Below are 15429 nucleotides of genomic sequence, written 5' to 3'. Positions count from 1 at the left end.
TCATTACGAATCAAAATTTTGCCGAATTTCACTGCAGGCTCTAAAAATCATGCTAAACACAGATGTAAAGTTGGTTTCGGTTTTTGGCGCCTCCAAGGCTATAAATTCCTAGTTTAAAGTCCCAATTGCAATATACTTTTCTACCCTCAACAGATATAAATTCATAATCACATAAATCACATAGTTAAACATACAAATTCATAAAAAACACATAACCATATGCACAATTAAGAAGTGGGTTGGCTTTTTGGTTTTTTGGCTTTTTTGGCTTTTTTTAGCCTGGGCTAAAAAGCTTGGTTTGGGAAGGACTTTTTGACTTTTTTGCTTTTTTGACTTTTTTTGTGAGAGAAGAGTGTAATGATTATGGGTTGGATGTGACGTTTTGTTTGTTGTGGCTAAAATAGTCTATTTTGTCTTTTATGGCTAAAATAGCCAAAAAAGCCCACAACCTATCTTCCGAAACGGAGCCTAAGTATATTATGGGTTGGGTCATCACGCCAACAGCCTGGGGCTATCGGACAGGTCAGGGTCAAAGACAAAATTGTCAGCCGTTCAGTCAGGGCAGGCATCTAGGGCGGTGTAAGGGGCCACATCTGCACAGTCAGTGCAATTGACCTACATTTTGAGGGTTGATTAGAGTGAACAAAGGCCACAAGGGTGAGTTTATGCTGTCACTGCTTCTGAGAAATCCTCTGGGCCATCAGTGATGAGAGGTACATATCTTATATATAATACTTGGGCGAATGTATTGATAGATACCGTAGCATCTCACTCATTCATAGCATCTACATTTGCGTCCATGTTGGACTTAAAGATCGGACAACTGGAGTCTTCACTTATGGTAGAGTCACCAATCGGGGGTCATGTTGTCTTGAATTGGGGATGTTGTGGGTGCGGATTGAAGTCGTTGATTGCCGATTGCCTTTCAATCTGGAGTTATTAGATATGTCAGGTTTTGACGTCATCCTTGGTATGGATTGGTTGTCTTCTTATCATGCCATCATAGATTGCTATCGTGGAAGAGTTATTGGGCACAGTGGGTGGGGACTGTTTCTATTTTCTGGGGAATACGACCAATGCTGGGTTGTTGCCATTGTATGACTTAGGAAATCAAGGCAAACTTAGTTTTCATCTTGAAACCATAGTGGATAATGAAAGTAGTGTGGTTCAAGGGGTATTTCCTAGAATGATTTGTGAGTATTCAGATGTTTTTCTTGAGGATCTCACTGAATTGCCACCTCACTGCGAGGTTGAGTCTTCTATGGATTTGGTACCTGGCACAGCACCCATCTCCATGTCACTTTATAGATTTGCACCACCAGAGTTGCTTGTTTTGAAAGAGCGATTAAAACAGTTGTTAGACAAGGGTTTTATACGTCCTAGTACCTTGCCATGGGGAGAACCGACTCTTTTTTCCAAAAAGAAAGATGGTTCGTTGCGGTTATGCATCGATTATCGCAAGTTGAATAGAGTCATAATTAAAAATAAGTATTCGTTACCTAGGATAGATGATCTTTTCGACCAACTTAAGGGTTTCCGATGTTTCTCGAAGATAGACCTAAGATCGGATTATCATCAATTGTATGTGAAAGAGGAAGATATTCTGAAGATGGTCTTTCGTACTCGGTATGGCCACTATGAATTTCTTGTGATGTCGTTTGGTTTAACCAATGCCTTTGCCACTTTTATGGACTTAATGAATCTAGTCTTCCAAGATTATCTCAATAAATTTATGGTGGTTGTGGATGATATTCTTATCTATTCACCTTTCGAGGAGGAGCACGAAGAGCACTGCCGCATTGTCTTGCAGCTACTTAGGGAGCACCGGTTGTATGCTAAGTATGAGAAATATGAGTTTTGGCTTCCCGAGGTGAAGTTTTTGGGTCACGTTGTCTCTGGGAAGGGGGTTACTGTAGACTCTTCAAAAATCGAGGCCGTGCAGAATTGGAAACAAGCAAAGAATGCTTTTGAGATTCGTTGCTTATTGGGTCTTGCCAGGTATTATAGGCGGTTTGTGAAAAAATTTTCTACCCTAGCATCACCATTGACTAGACTAACCAAAAAAGGAGTAAATTTTGTTTGAAGTGAGTCTTGTGAAAAATCCTTCTTAGAATTAAAATCTAGATTGACCTCTGCACCAATTTTAATCATTCCGGAGAGAGGGTTGGGTTACACTGTATATTGTGATGCTTCTAGGGAAGGTTTGGGTTGTGTTTTGATGCAAGAGGGTGAGGTTGTGGCACATGGTTCACGTCAGTTAAAGACTCATGAGAGGAACTACCCAACTCACGACCTTGAGTTAGCCATAGTAATTTTTGCTCTAAAACTTTGGAAGCATTATATCTATGGAGAGAAATTTGATGTGTTCTCAAATCATAAAAGCTTCAAGTACCTATTTTCCCAAAATGATTTGAACCTACGTCAGAGAAGATGGATGGAGTTCATGGAAGATTATGATTTTAAATTGCATTACCATCCGAGGAAGGCCAATGTGGTGGTCGACGCCTTGAGTAGGAAGTCCATGAGCACCGTTACTAGTCTTGCCATGAGAGAGTGGGAGATGTTGGGTGATCTGGGTGAGTTGGACTTGTATCTTGGCGAGTCTCTTACGCAATCCACTTTGTTTTTAGTTCTTGCACAACCTACACTTGTCACATGAGTTGCAGAAGCATAACTGGCCGATACAGAAGTAGAGGCAATTAGAGAGAAAATCTTGCAAGGGAAAGAGGAAAAAGGGTTAAGAGTTCATTCTGGCTTGAGTATTCGGTATATAGGCCGCCTTTTTGTACTATCATCTTGTAGAGATGAAGTACTCCAGGAATTTCATCACTCACGCCTTGCGGTGCATTCGGAAGGCACAAAAATATATCGTGATCTTAGTCGTCAATTTTGGTAGAGAGGTATGAAGCGAGACGTGGCCCTATTTGTGTCTAAGTGTCTAACTTGTCAACAAGTCAAGGCAGAACACCAAAAGCCAGCTAGGTTATTACAACCTTTGCCTATAGCTAAGTGGAAATGGGAGCTTATCACTATGGAATTTGTTTGGAGTCTTCCTAGAACACAGAGGGGTAATGATGCAGTTTGGGTTGTTGTGGATCGACTGACTAAATCGGCTCATTTTCTTGCTACATGTATGTGCGATTCGGTCAATTACCTAGCTAAACTTTATGTTGGGAGATTGTCCTTCATGGGGTTCTGGTGAGCATTGTCTCAGATAGAGACCCACTCTTTACTGCACAATTGTGGCAGAGTTTACAAAATATCATGGGCACTTAGTTGATTTTTAGCATTGCCTACCACCCTCAAACCGACGGGCAGTTCGAGCGCTCTATCCAAATTTCAAATGATATGTTGAGGTTGCGTATTAGATTTCAAGGGTTCTTAGGAGAGGCACTTGCCTTTGGCAGAGTTTGCCTATAATAATAGCTTTCAAGCTAGCATTGGGATGGCACCTTTTGAAGCCTTGTATGGGCATTTGTGTAGGTCACCGGTGTGTTGGACCGAGGTGGGGGATTTACCCATGCTTGGACCAGAATTGGTTCATGAGACCACCGAGAAAGTAGCTTTCATTCGAAAGAGGTTAATTATGGCTCAAAGCTGACAGAAGAGTTATGTTGACCGAAGAATGAGACCTCTATGTTTTGAAGTGGGTGATCATGTGTTTTTGAAGATATCGCCTAGGAAGGGTTTGATGAGATTTTGGCGAAGTGGGAAGTTGCCACCTAGGTTCATTGGTCCCTTTGATATCATTGAACAGGTGGGAGAATTAGCCTATCGTCTTGCCTTACCACCACAACTATCTGGGATACACGATGTGTTTTACATTTCTATGCTTCGGAAGTATGAACATGACCCTTCCCATGTCTTAGATTGGAGTCTGGAGGTAGATGAAAACGCTTTAAACGAGGAGAGACTTGTAAAGATCCTAGACTCACGAGAACAAGTTTTTAGAGGTAAGACTATTTCCTTAGTGAAGGCATTGTGACACCATCATGGAGTGGAAGAAGCTACTTGGGAATGAGAAGCTATGGTCCGAGAGAAATATCTAGATTTATTTAATAATGTGTAATCTTGTTAGATGGTTTTGTTCATTACTATGTACATCTTGAATTATGGAAAGTGTTAATTTCTTAACGACTTGAACTTTAGTGCTCTAATGTGAATTTTGATTTGATTTTGGTTTTCAATTGATGATGTTGTGATGATTGGAGTTATTGTGAATGTAGTGTTCATCTTCCTTGGGAATTGTTAGAGTTATTTTGCAGGAATTACAAAATTTCAGGGACGAAATTCTTTAAGGAGGGTAGGTTGTAATAATTTGTTTTGGCTGACAGCTCGAACGGTCATTCGATCGCTCGAGCATAGATGCGAAGCTCTTAGTATCTTGCCTATTTGCAGGCGAGACTGCTCGAGCGATGAAGTGGTGGCTCGAGTGTAGAATATAGGCTCCTAGTATTTACATTGTAGCTCTGAAAAACTTATGGTACCTTGCGTTTACCGCTCGAGCGGTGAAAAGTTCACTTGAGCAGTCTGTTCGGGATAGTACACTTAAAAGTCAATCAAACTCTTTTCTTTCTCACTTTTTCCAACCCTTCTCTCTCTCTATCACCCATTTCCGAACCCTAACCCTAAAAGCACTTGATTTCCTCAAGTTTTACTAAAAGATTCACCTTAAGTCCCTCAAGAAAAGTGAAGAACAAGTTTGATTCAAGATTCTCACCGATTGGATTGTGTTTTTGTCAAATTTCTTGTTAGGTCCATTTTCGAGGTGGGGGTACTTTTAACTTGTTATATTCTTGATTTGAGATATATATATGGTAATTTCTTAGTTATAATAATGTATGCAATATTTTGTTAAATAAAGTGGGTTGTTAAACTAATGGGGGCTTGTACCTAATGTTTTTGAGAAATATTGTAAATGTTCCTTATAGATTTTGATGTTAATGATGAATATTGACTTCCTATATGCAAATGAGAGGAAAGATTCAAATTTTATGAAACCCTAGTTTTCAAATTGAACTGATAAAGGGGATTTTGTTCAATTAACCCTTGAATGGTGGAATTGAATGTATTGAGTTTACTTTGGCATTGAGATTTGGACTTTTGATAACTTGTGGAAATAAATCCTTGAGACTACGAGATGTTGAGATTATGAAATTGAAGAACTAATTATGTGATAAATATTATTATGTTGTTGGGAGTTTAACAAATCATAGGGAAAATGTATTTGAAAAACTCATGCATTAGCCGTAATAAAATGTCTCTTGTGATTCTACAATTTCATTAATAATTGGGAAGCTTTGGAAAGGGGGTAAATGGTGTATGAGTCCAGGTATGAGTTGAGTTTGGTTTAGAACTATGTATTGTATATTAGTATCCACGCGGGGAGTCAAGGTGCCTAATTACCTTGTGTTAAGCATATTGTTGCACGAATGTGGAAAAAGATTTAGGGTGTGTACGAGCCTGCCATTTTTAGAGTTGGCAAATGTGGTAAATATGATTTTGGGTGTCCACGATCCCGCCGTTTCAGGAGTTGGTAAAAGTGGAAAAGTAAAGTCTTGGGTGCCCATTACCTCGCCGTTTCCAGAGTCGACAAATGTGGGATAGTATTCCTATATATGTAGTTAAATGAGTATGTGATATATGACTTTGTATCGAGACGTCATAATGTATTTACACCCCATGTTTTGGTTGCGAATTGTTATTATTCTTGTATGTTGTGGCATCCTAACTTGAAAGGGGATGAACTTGGAATTCTCTCAACGCTTGCATATCATGATCATATATATTTCGGTTAATTATTTAACTTGTTAAATGTAGTTCTTACCGAGCACTTGCTCACCCCAAAACTAACCACCTTATGGGAAACGATGTTGATGCGCCACCTCAATGATTGTCTTAGGAAAAGATTTTGGATTAGGGCACTCAGGCTCTCTTTTGCTGTTATATGTTGAAGCCTTGGGCTATTTTGTATGGAAATTTAGAATTTTGTTTTGTGTATTCAGGGATACTCCTTGAGAAGATGGTTGCCTTTTTGGCTCTCTTATTTTCTATTACCTGCTGTCTTTTAAACTACTTTATTTTGTCAATGGTTGTAAAAAAACAATGATGTAATCACTGGAATAGTTCAATGGGGAAGAGGTAGTCTTGGAATTTATTTATTTATTATGGATTCACTTCTCTTTCATTTATATCTATATTGGGTACAACCCAAGTGAACACGATTTATGAAGGTTACTTTGCGGGGCATTACAGTGTGCGAAATAGAGCATTTCCACATGTGCGGGACCAAATCCACATGTGTGGTTTGGGTAGGGCAAGTGTGGCCCGCACCTGCAATTATTTCAGAAGCAAAATGGTTGCTGGAGGAAAACTGCCGCATGTGTGGTTTTGGGCACAAAAGTGCTATTCGAAAATCTGCAAGATGCTAAATGTTTTTCTCCCAATTTCAAGCCTAGGGTTCAAGCTAAAATACTCAAAAACGTGTAAAATTTATGGCAATCATGAGCATATAAACATTTTTCAAATCAAAACTTTACTTATTTCAAGAATCATGAACCAAAACTTTAAAATTTATCAAGGACTTCAAGAATTGAATCTCTTCCAAGACTTTGATTCTCTTTGATTTAAAACATGAATTTAAACTTCAAAACTAATAAAAAAATCAAAAGAATTAACGAAGATGAAGATCCATAAGCTCCAAAAACTCCAAAACTTTGATCAAAAGAATGAATTTCTAAGTTTCCTAGCTAGTTTCCCCTTCCTAGTTCAACTTTTCTCACTTCCCTCCAAGTTCTTCATTTCTAGCCCAATTTGATTCTAACTTCTTCCTATTTGTTCTACCATTCTCCAGTAAACTTCTCTCTTTTTGTTTGGTTTGGTACATGAGGTTTTATTTAGTGTGGTTAGGGCAAAAATTGTAACTTCATTAATCCACTAACATTGCTTACTTAGCTTAGCTAAGCTAATCTAGGTTATGACTAACTAATAAGGGTTTATATTGAATCCTACTTAAGTTAATTAATCCCAATTAAGGTTCACTAATCATACTTAATTATTACTAATCCTAATTAGCAAATTAGTAAATAGCATGAAATGGTCAAGTTCATTAGACTAAGGTCTTTAAGCTCCTCACTTAAGGCATAGGCACATCCTATGGTTCTCAAATCAAGTTCTAAGCTATCCCCTAACTCAAAGCACGCAACAAACAAGTCCTATTCATAACTTTTCAAGCTTCTTCTTCTTCTTCTCATTCTATTGTTAGTAAGCCCAAAGTCACAGAAGCACATAACATATAACATGAGTGCATGAATAATAAAATATACATGATGAATGAATGGTTTGGTTGTCACAAGGGTGTAGCTTAAAAGAATTGAAGTTGAAAAGTTTGAGTTTTTATAGCTTATGTTGGGCCCAATGTTTGGATTTGTTAGGATTAAGTATGTTATTTATCTAGGCCCAAAGAATTGAATTTTTTTAAGTTAACTTAAACAATGTGGGGGCATTGTTTGCACCCATTTTTGTAAAATTCCTGTCAATAGGTGGACCAATTAGAGGATGACATGTGCAAAGTCAAAGTGAGAATCCTTCATCAGTCAATGGGATAGATGGCATGGAAAAGTTGATTATGTGTATGGACTGGTCCAAGTGGTGGGGCAATTATCAAGTGAAGTCATGGACTTGGTGGGCTGTTTTTAGAAAGGAGTATGTGCGAAATGGAAGGCTTTACCCTGTCAATATGGTGTTCAAAGTGTTGAGGGACACGTGGCAACATATAGGAGAGTTGGTTTGACAGGGTGGTTTGAAGGTTTGATGAAGTTTGAAGGCTTGGGAGTAGTGAGGCAGTTGCAATGGAAGTTATGAAAGTTGCAGTTGTAGGTTGGGAAGGATCATGCAATCATGGGCCAAGAAAGGAGGAGGAAAATATAAAAGCCAAGGATTTGATAGAGAGAATGGGCATCAATAACACAACAACACTTAGCTTTTAGACTTAGGGGTAGTTCTTTAACTTAGGAGTAGTTTCTTCAGTAGTTTGTAACTTGTAACTTTGTGAGCTTTGATAGTTTTGTTTTGAAATTATCTTTTGTTTACTTTGTAACTATCAATTGTTTCAGAGAAGTTCTCATTCTTTTAAGGCATTTGAATCAATTACATAGTTGCTTGATCTCTTTCGTTTGATTATTTGTTTAAATTGTTGCTTAGCTTCTGTCAATCAAGGCATGGCATAATTTTAACTAACACATACGCATGCATAGTAACTTTTTCCAAAATAATAATACTCACTAAATCAGGTAGCCAACAATTGTTTTTGGATAGGAAAAGGATTGCTATTTTGCTTTAAAAGGTTTTCATGGTCTAACTCCAAATTCCAATATGGAGAATTATTGGTTCCTAAGTTGAAAGCAAAACCACTCTATGTATAAAGCAGTATTTCAAAAGTATTTTCCATCATTTGGTTGAACCATACAACAACAAGAAGTTATTTAGTACTAGTTATATGCAAAAACTTGAAACTTCATAAAATGTTCTGGAATGCACTCTTAGAATTAAGGATATGGCCTTAAATAGGACCTTAAATTCTAATTTGCAAACTTCATTCTATAGATAAGAAAATTCCTGATAATATTCAAGCACTAAAAGACTTTATAATTTATATCGGAGATTAAGATTTCCATCTCGTGCACTAAATAAGAAGCTCACTCCTCATATTTGTAAACTTAATTTGATCTTGTCAAAATGGTTGAGGAAGTAGCAAAAAAGGCTTGGCGTCAATTAATGCCAATATTCGACAAAGTGTTATTTCTATACTATCAATGAATTTAAATATAGAAAACTATGAACTTGTAATTTTATTAGACAACTGAATCATAAATGATACAGAATGAAACCCTTCTTAATTTATTGCTTGAGATAGATATAATATTTCTATTGGGTACAAAATGAATTTTAAATAAGTAAATATACTATCCTAGATAGAGAGAAAATGAGAGACCCAAAATTCAAAACAGAGAAATTTAGAGAGAAAGAGAGCCCAGAGAAAGAGAGAGAGAGAGAAAGGGAGAGAGGGACTAAATGAGATACCAAAATGCTTTGTATTGCTTTGTTTGGTTTGTTCTAGAATTGAGGAACTATTGCCTTTATATAGGCATAGTTTCCACCGTTTCTATCCAATGAAACACAATCACCTATCCACAAGTTGCTAACAAAGGATTTTGCAATTCATACACATACATGACCCTGAGTAATAGCAGATTGTATGCAAGTTGTCAAATTGGCAACCTGTAAAACTTATTTACATACTCACCAAAACAAAAACTTTATTATAAATTAGTTATTTAATTTTAACACACCTCTTAATTTATAATACGAAAGAAGATTTTGAATTGTTTTAATTTTTGTGATGGTATTGCCTTGGTAAAAATGTCTTTAAGCTGTTCCTTAGTATTGACAAACTCCAATTGAATTTCTTTTTTGCTAACCAAACTTCAAATGAAGTGATAACGAAGTTCAATGTGCTTTGTTCAAGAATGAAAAACTGAATTTTTCATCATGGCAATGGCAGGCATGTTGTTGTAGTAAATTGTTGTGGGGTCTATTTGTTTTTGCTCTAGATCTGCAAGAATTCTTCTAAGCCATACAGTTTCACAAGCAGTGTCAGTCACAGCATTGTATTCTTCTTCAGCTGATGAGAGTGACATCGTATTTTGCTTTTTTGAGGACCAAGAGATTGCTTTTGAACCTATGCGAAACACATATCCAGATGTGTTTTTTCGATCATTAATGGAACCTGCCCAATCATTGTCAGTATATCCACCAAGACTGTTGTCTTTTTCCTTCACATACTTGACCCAAAATTTTTTGTGCCTTGCAAATACCGTAGTATTCGCTTAGCTGGTTGTGTTCAGTCATGAATCTGGCAATCATGCTAACTAGATAAATGACATTTGGCTTAGTGTTTGTGGGATACATGAGTGATCCAACCAAGCTATGGTACATTATTGGATTAACTTTTGACGCTCTATCTTCTACCTGCAATTTTTCATTTGTCGCCATGGGTGTTGAAATTGGCATGCATGTTGACATCTTGAATCTTTTTAGCAAGTCTTTTGTGTATTTTTCTTAAGGAATGAAAATTTCTCCTTTGGTGGCCAAGATTTGTCATTTCATATTCTTGCATCATAGCCTTTTTGAAATCATCTAGCATCAGAGGATTAGTGCCAGTAAAAATTAAATCATCAACATGAAGGCAGACGATGAGGAAATCATTAGTACCTCCCTTTTTCACATATAGTGATGGCTCACTAGGACTTCTTTGAAAACCACTATGGATGAAGTATTTGTCCATTCTACTATTCCAAGCACGTGGGGCCTATTTTAGGCCATAAAGCACTTTTCTTAGCTGATAGACCATGTCTTATTTTCCTTCCACCACATAGCCATGTGGTTGCTCCACATATACTTCTTCTTTTAGGTTGCCATTCAAAAATGTTGATTTTCCATCCACTTGGTGGACCAACAATTCCAAAGGGCTAAGACTATTCTGATTGTCTCCATTTGGACAATTGGTGCAAAGGTCTCATTGAAATCTACTCCAGGTTGTTGTGAGTAGCCTTTTGCAGCAAGACGAGTTTTGTACTTTTGAACCGAGTTGTCTTCATTTAGCTTGGTTTTGTAGATCCATTTTAGCCCGACCATATCTTTTTGTCTAGGATGATCCACAAACTCCCAAGTGTGATTTTTGAAAATTGTGGACAATTCTTCATCCATTGCTTTTTGCCAAACTTGATTTTTAGCTGCTTCTTCAAAATTCTATGGCTCACAAGAGAAAAATGAAAAATTGTATGAATCATAAATTTCTGTTAAAGGCCATACCTTTCTAATAGGCGATTCTGAATTAGATTCTGAGGCACTATCTTCAAAAAGAATTTGTTGTGGAACTAGTGAATCTGAATTGGATGAACTTGGTTTGCCTTTATCTGGTTGTATGAAATTTTCAACCTTATGGGAATTTTCCCAGTTCCATGCTTTTATTTCATCAAAGTGCATATCCCTTGAAGTCACCAATTTGTTGGTTTTTGGATCAAAAAGTCAATAACTTTTTGATTCATCATAATAGTCGATGAAAATGAATTTTTCTCCCTTTTGGTCAAATTTTTCCCTATATTGAGAAGGAATAAGGGAATATGCAATGTATCCAAAAAATTTGAAAAAATTTACCACTGGCTTGCGATTGTGCCAAGTGTCATAGGGAGTTTTGTTAACAAGAGCGTTTCTTGGAAACTGGTTGTGGATGCAAACAGTAGTGTTGACTGCTTCTACCTAAAAATTGTTGGAAAAACCTTTTGTCTTGAGCATACTCCTTGTCATCTCGACAATGGTGCGACTCTTCCTTTCTGCCACTCCATTTTGCTGAGGAGTGTGTGTAGACTGACTTTTTCGTGCCCCCCTCTCGGAGAGCTTGAATTGGTTCTACAGTTCGGACTCCTGTCGTGGTTCTGAATCTAATCTCACAAAATGCAATGTGAGGCTGGTAAACACCAAAGAGTCTAAATTTGGCAAATCGTTTTGGAAAGTCGATTTTAATCAAAAAGCGCCAAACATGGATTGCTTTGCCAGATTACAGAGTCGCCACCTAAATATTTTATTTTGGAGGAAATTTAAGAAACCCTGACTCGTGTCAAAGGCTACGTGTCCGTCATCATCAAAGTTGCCTCGGCTTGGGAACTTGGGTACGACAGGGGAAGGTCCTGAAATGAGCACCCGCGCTCACCCGATCAAAGGATCGGCCCCTACTAAATATGATATGTTGTTTCTGTAAACACATGTGTTCTTATTTCGATTATTATCTATCTTTACTATGTGATGCGCACAGCATACAAGTATAGACTAAATCGCAAGAATTGGAACAACTCAATTCAATGTTTTGTTTTCGAAAGTGGTTTGAAATTGCTACCCTCAAGTAGGCTAAAGCGCGGATTTGCCACCCTCAAGTGGGCTTAAAACATGATGGTTTGCCACTTCGCAAAGTGGGCTTAAAACTCGCATTTTGATGAATTGCTCCAATTCAAATAATCAAGCCTTCATCCACAGGCATTCATGCAATTTAAACAAGTAAGCAAATAGCCTCATGGCAAGCATGCTATCATGGCAACACTTACACTCATGCAAGATGCTAAAGCGTAAACACTTACAGTGTACTCCAAGCCAAAATAAGAAACTAGTTAGAAATATGCATGATCCTAATTATGTTAAGGGCCTAATGCAACGCATGCAACTAAATAGGCTCGACTATCTAAGATGGCATATGAATGTGACAAATTTGATACATGTATTCAAAGAAGTATTGAAATACGATGTAGTTTGAATGATGCGCCGAGCCCGGTGCATGCAATACAAATGAATGATGCAAACATGTAAGTATAAGGTATGCTAATTGAAACATGCCCTAATCTAACCACTGAAAGCAGATAAATAAAAGGGAGAAAGACGTGGGGTTGGAAGACATTCACACACACACGCACACTTATTACAGCATTTTGCCCTCGCGAAGGAGGGTCCGAATAAGTAAGCTAAGCTAGCTACGCGAAGCTAAGCTACTTATTACAAACCAACTAATTAACTATTCTAGCTAATTAATTACAAACCAAATTGAAAACATTACAACACTTGAATCAAATAGCTAGCTACAACTAACTAATTAAAGCAAGTAAAATGGCCTCGCGGGCGAGGGAGACATGCATGCTCGGTTGCTTCCTCCCGAAAACCCATTGCCTTGCCTTCGGTTGTCTCCGTTTGCACTTGCCTTGATCTCTAAAAATTGTGCCAAACTCCAGATTGCCCTTACTTCAAAACAGAAACCTGCTAATGGAATGCCAGCCAGAAAAAGTGGTTGCCAACCACTCCAACTGGCCGGTCGGCTATTTTCTTTCCCAAACTTCTGGTATTGTTACAACAGAGAACAACAGATGCACAACAATGTATTTACAAGATAATGTACGCACTGCCACTCTCCTCATCATGTCTCAAGCTCAAAGGAGAGCGGCACTCGGCTTTCAAGCCACCAACTAAGCATCTCAGTGCATGATGGCCCAAAAACCAAGCTTGTACAAGGTTGATGAATGCACAAACAATACACAAAGAGCCTCCACCCTATCATGCATGATCAAGGGTGTTGGCGACCAAAGAAATGTGACACGTTTCATCACTTTGAGTATGAAACGTTCCACATTTCTTATATTTGGATTAACGTTCAATCCAAACACATGCAATGCAACATACATGTGTTATCTTGGCATGTTTTACTTTGCTCAATTCTTGTTTACACATTTTACATTACCAAGCCATTCCTTAATTGGTTAATGTCCAATGTGAAAGTCCTCTAATGGGAAAGATGGCCTTAGCCACAAGCACCTTGAGCATGAAAGAAGCCTCATGCTTTTGAATCCTCAAGAGAAGGCTAAAACCATTAGGCATGAGAGCCTCAATTCCATAATCAAGCCAACAAGGGGTTTAAGACCACTTTCAAAGCACATGAAAGAGTGAATTAATGGAGTGCAATAGCATATATTTCAGCACTGAAATGGCATGCAAAAGACACTAAATCATGCAAGACATGCATGCAAGGCATGTTAAAGGCCAAAAGTATTGAAACTAGTGAAGGACACAACACTAGAGGCATGCCATACAAGGCTCAATCAACCAAACCAGCTCTGGACAGAGCTAAAACATGCCAAAAAAGTGGCTAAATCATGCTGAAACTTAGGCACGAAAAGCAAGAAATACATGCTCATTCATTGGCTCGCAAGCAAGGCATAACGCTCAACTCTCAAAAGCACTTAATGAGTGATATGTGTGAGAGTGTGACAGAGGTATATGCTCTAAAATGACATGTAAAATGATGCTATGCCATGCAAACATCACAAGTAAAGGATGCTAGAGGCCTCAAAACTCAAAGTTAGTCAAGGCATTTACACTATAGCTATACAAAGCATCGCATGAATGACCAAAGCTACTCAAAACAGAGTTAGGGCATGCTAAATAAAGGCCAAAACATGCTTGAACTAAGCTACAAAAGAGTAGAAAGATAGGCTAACTCTTTAGGCATGTTAAGCTAGTAAGCAAGATTACACTACAAGTGTAAGATACAAGCAATGAGTGGCCAAACCAGCCAAAACTAGAGTTTAAACATATTAAAACAAAGCCCAAAACATGCTTAAACTAAGCTAAGACAAGTCACAAAAACATGCTACTTTGCAAGGCTAACTAGGCATAGCATGGAGAGACAAGGAGGGGAGGCTATCCCCTCCTATTTGGGACCTCAAAACAAGTTTCCTACCACTAAAATTCCTCTGGAATTCAGTGGTTTTAAGACCAAAAAAGATAGACTCAAAAGCCTTTAAAAGAAGGCTCTAAAGGCTTTGCAAGCCAAAGAGCAAAGGGAGGTAACCACTCCCTAACCACACAAGGCTCAAACCAACATTTTTAAACCATAAAAACAGAATTTTTTGTATTTGAAAACCAGCCCCAAAATAGTCCAAAACGATGGAAAAAGGATGGTGAAGCAAGTGTGCAAAACAAGCTTAAAGGGAGAGAATTATACCTCTTGAAGCACAACACTTAAACAGCCACTTTCTTGGCTCAAAAGACCTTCCAGCAACCCAAAAACAGGTTCCAAGAGACCTCAGCCCAAAGATATGCAACTTTGGTTAAGGATGTTTAGGCAAACTAGAAGTGTTTCTCTACTTCTATGCACAAAAGGGCAAGAGAGAGGGAGGAATCTAGAGAGAGAGGGAGGATTTTGCTCACAAATTTTCTAGAGAGAGAGGCTCCCAAAATTGCTAACCCCTCAAAACAAGAGATATGGCTTCAATATATAGCAATATAAGAGCCTTGGGTTGAAATATCTGAAAAGAGACAGGTGGCACAACCTGGAAACAGCTGGAGGACAAAATATCTCAAAAAATCTGAGTTTGGGACACAACTGGCCGGTCAGCTACTTCAATTGGCCGACCAGCCACTTAACTGGCCGGCCGGTCACAAAAATCTGCTCTGCAGGTCAAATTTCAAATGGGAATATCTCCTTCATCTGGACTCCTTCTCAGGTCATTCTTGTGTCTAAATTGAAGCTCTGGAAGTAAGCTTTCCAATGGTGGAAGAATCACATCAAAATTCTAAGTGTGAAAAAAGTTATGCTCCTTTTAGTGAAGGTTGCTCATTTCCAGCTCAACCGGATTGATGCCCAACTTCACCCAACCATATCTCTCTCATCTGGCCTCGGCTTTAGGAGATTCTTGAGTGAAAAATGAAGCCCCAGAAGTCTTATTTCCAATGGTGGTGTCCTCATAGCTGAAATCCAAGTGTTGAAATGGATAGGCCTGATTTAGTGAGGGCTACTCGACTTTCTCTTAACGGTTCATGTCCATCTTCTTC

Source organism: Camellia sinensis, chromosome 2 (genome assembly GCF_055761805.1).
Source record: "Camellia sinensis isolate YWXY chromosome 2, ASM5576180v1, whole genome shotgun sequence".
Lineage (NCBI taxonomy): Eukaryota > Viridiplantae > Streptophyta > Magnoliopsida > Ericales > Theaceae > Camellia > Camellia sinensis.
Note: the sequence above shows the minus strand (reverse complement) of the source record.